The sequence below is a fragment of the Solanum tuberosum genome, unplaced genomic scaffold, assembly GCF_000226075.1.
Source record: "Solanum tuberosum cultivar DM 1-3 516 R44 unplaced genomic scaffold, SolTub_3.0 scf00090, whole genome shotgun sequence".
NCBI lineage: Eukaryota > Viridiplantae > Streptophyta > Magnoliopsida > Solanales > Solanaceae > Solanum > Solanum tuberosum.
Genome location: NW_006239013.1, coordinates 216428 through 220691, shown reverse-complemented (window position 1 = coordinate 220691; position 4264 = coordinate 216428).

The following is a 4264-nucleotide window of genomic DNA, read 5'->3' as shown; positions in this document are numbered from 1 at the left end:
GTGATGATTAGAAGTTTTTTAGATAGTTAATCATGAGAAACTGTTGAAAAAACTTTCTGGGAGCAAGTACGCGACTCGGAGGTGAATTAAAATGTTTGGACGAAATAATTTTTGAAATAGTGGAGTCCGTGATCTCTCTACGACGCGGAGATAAAAATTCCACTTCTGAGGAACAGGTCCGTGATGTAGACCTAGTACTGATTTTCTGTCTAACCTTTTCTTCCTCGTTATCAAACCCCAATTCACCTAAATTAGATTCTTTTTCTCAAGTTCTCTTTAGATTCAGATATCCAATACATGTACACAAGAATATAATAAAACAAAACTCTAAAATCGACACGATTTCCTCAAGAACTCATCAATCTCATCTAAACTCCAGAACGAAAGCCAATTTCAAGAACACAATTCAAGAACATCAAACCTCCAACTTTCTAGAGCGAATTTAACGCTAAAATTAAAATGATTGGCATGTGGGTGAACAAACTCAACACTATGGAAACTTACATACCTCTTAGGTATTAAACCCTTGGCAAAATCCGAAATCAAATAATCAAGAACTCGATGAAATCTTGGCCTTTTCTCCTCTTTTCTCCTCCTTTCTCTTCTTGAACTCTTTTCTAAAACCCTAGTGTGAATTAGGATTTGTGTAAACTGAACCAAATCAGTTTAGTCCCCTATTTAATTACTAAAAACGAAATAAATCTGATAGGGTAAGGAAAAGACCAAAATACCCCTCCTATTTTTGGGTAACTTTTCTTAAATGGACAGCCTGACTTCAAAAGGGCATATCTCCCTCATACGAGCTTGACATTTAGCAAACTCGGTGGTGTTGAAAAGAGGATTCCAAGACCTTTCATTTGATATCTTGTAGCCCACCTAACTCATCCTGTATGGAAGGCTATGGTCGTTTGAAGTTGACCCAAAACTTAAAGAAACTTAGGAATGACTTGAATGAACTCTCTTTAGTTCTTCTTAGAACTCAAGGTGCTACATCTAGTGACCTTAACCTTTAGGAAAAATTTAAATTCCCCGGTAAAAACATACTTACTACAAAGGATGGTTCAAGTCTTAGCTCAAAAAATTTCTAGGGTGTTACAATCACAGAGTAGCTCATTAAATCTTGAATCAAGTATATGTGAGATAACCTTTAACCAATCCATGATTCCTTAATATGCAAGCAATCCTTTCAGAATTTCATAGATGCTCGTCTTAAAGCAATATAAATCATAAAACATTTCTTTTCATAAATCATGCATAACTTCATGAAAACATCATTCATAGGTTCATAGTTTCCTCATAAATTCATGTCTTTTAGGGTTCATAGTCAAAATTATGATCAATGTATGAGTTTATATGATACAATTGGAATGCATGTAATTGAGTTAAAACAATCATAACTCGATCAAATTCAAACAGTTGAATCAACAAAACAAGAACCCACGGAGAATTGAATGTAAACCTAATCAATTTGATTAAAATTGAATTGGACAATTGGAGAAAACCTTGGGGCTTAATGGGTGAATGGAACCCATTGGTGAAGCCTTACATACCTTGATTTTGAAGCTCAAAATAATGGTGAAAAAGAATACTTGATTTGGAAACTCTAGATTCTTCTTCCTTGACCTTGCGCGAGAAAAACTTGAGAGGATTTAGGAAAATTGAAAAAAGGAATGGGATTTTAAGAATTTGAGAGAATGAAAGAGTTGGGTTAGTTTTAGGGGTGGAAGGGTAGGTATATAACTTGAAATAAGGGTCAAAACGAGATAGTATAGGCATTAGATGCATAAGAAAAGACTCAAATACCCTTAAAAATAACTGACGGATGGTTCCTACGATTGTGACCTACGATCCGTAAGAATTTCTACGGCCTGTCATGGTCAACAGTACAACAAACTTCAGAAAACTAAAATATTCAATCATTTTCCACGAGACCTTTCTATGGCCCGTTCAATTTTCTACGATCCGTAGACCCAATTCGTAGAACCCAACTTTTGGTTCAAAATTTAACTAAGCCTGGAATCTTTCTACGGAACCCATCTACGACTCATCAAACTTCTTACGGTTCGTCCTGTTCATTCGTAGGTCATACTTCAGAAACTTGAAATTCCAAAAAATTATCTCCAATTCTATGACTTCCTTCCTATGGTTCGTAGGTTTGACTCGTAGAACCCACTTTAGTGTCTAAATATGCATTTCTCTTTTTCTTTCAAATTTCGAGGTGTCATACAAACCATATATGCAATCTGATTAAACTCGATGTTCTGGACTCAATGGAACCATCGAAACACGAATTTGAGGTGTCCTTGACCTGAAACTCGTGGAAGTCACAAGAAACAAATATAACACCTAAAAAGGTTAAATCAAGCTCGAAACCTCTAAACATTCAATCAAGACCTCATTTAGGCCTAAAATCATTCTCCAAATCCAACACAACTCTTGGAATTCTAATTCAAGCATCTGAACTTGAATGTTGACTAAAGTCGACCCAAAGGCTAAAATTTCACAAAGTTCCAACATAGGACCTCAAATCCTAAAAAAAATTCCGAATATGAAACCGACAAGTCTCTTGAACCAATTTCCACATTCTGGAAGTGGCAAAATTGATGAAATTATGTTTCGAAACTCAAAACTCCAAAAGACGTTGAAAACTACTCTCAAACAACTTTAGCCTTTTGAGATCAAACACTTTAAAAATTCACAACTTTGTACTCAAGCTCGAAATCAATTTCAAAATTTATTTAGAAATAACTCAGGGTCACTATCGAAAGGGGTAAAATGGTAATTTTATAAAAAAAAAATCAAAAATGACCTTCCGGATCATTACAAAACCTATTAATTTATAACTGCACAAGACATCATCTTCCTTAGGATGATAAGATTTCATTTCAAAATAATTAAGAACTTAAATTGATGTATATGTAAAATTAAATAATTAGATTTAGTATTTTTGTATTCAAATTTAATTTAGATTTTATCTTACATGAGATGAAGATAAGAAATAAATAAGACACGGTATACCAACTAAGAAACCTATTGAGAGAAATAGATTTTTTCTTTTTAGGCCATAAAGTTATAGTTGAATGACTTTATAGGGAAAAAAAATTCAAAATAATTTAAGTGAAATCTTTTGAATATTTGAATGAATTTTAAGGAAATTATATAAAACACACACCAAAACTATTCAAAAGGAAGATTACACGAATTTGCCTTCAATTCTACCATCCAAAAAAGCATTTAAAAGAAAACAAAAGTAATTTTCTTACAAATTTTGAAAGAGACTAGTATATATCTAAACAATTTCTATTTACTCTCACTTTGTCTTCTTCATCTATTGTGTTCATTCTATCAGAACAAGATTCTTAATCCAACTCAAGTGCTACAAATAAGTTTGAGGTTTCTTCATCTATTATGTATATATCTTCTTTTATTCAATTATCTAGGATCTTTATTCTTTCTTCTTTCATTTTCTAAAATTATTATAATTTTATTATTTTTATTAATGAAAGTTCTAGTACATCTAGTGTAACACCCCATATTCGAAACAAACCAAAAATACAGATTTCGAGAAGTTGCAGGTGCAACTTACGGTCACCATCCACGGACCGTAGGTCAGACCACGGCCCGTGCTGGTGGTCCGTGGTTCACCACTGCAACCCCTCCCAGATTCAGTCAGAAAATTTGGCTAAGTGTTGACCCACGACCGGACTTACGGTCCGTAGGTCAGGTCACGGACCGTAGTTCATGTCCGTGGATCGATGTCCCAAAAGCCCAGCTTCAGTCCTGATTGACGGTTGACCAGCACGAACCGTCAATCGATCCACGGTCCGTAGGTCTGACTGTAGATGAGGGTCAACAGTCAGTTAGATAAAGATTATTGATTGGTCAACTTCATATGGTCATAACTTTTAGCACAAAAGGAATTTGTGTCCCAAGACCTATGGTATGATAGATAATTGAATTATCTTTCCAACGCCACCAAGTTTGCTAAATTTTGACCTCCGAGTAAAAAGTTATGCTCGTTTTAGTGAAGCCCTGTCGGGCAGACTCGACCTACGGACCCAATCGAAGGACCGTCGATTGATTGACGGCCCGTCAGTCCAAACCGTCGATCACTCCGACAGCAGTTAATTCAGGGGTCTTTTGGTCTTTACCTATTTCGTTTAACCCCTAAGATACGTCGTTTAAACCCTAAATCATGAGGTTTTAATCAGTTTAAACCTAGAAACATAACTAGAACTTATCCAAGTCAATTCATTAATCAAAA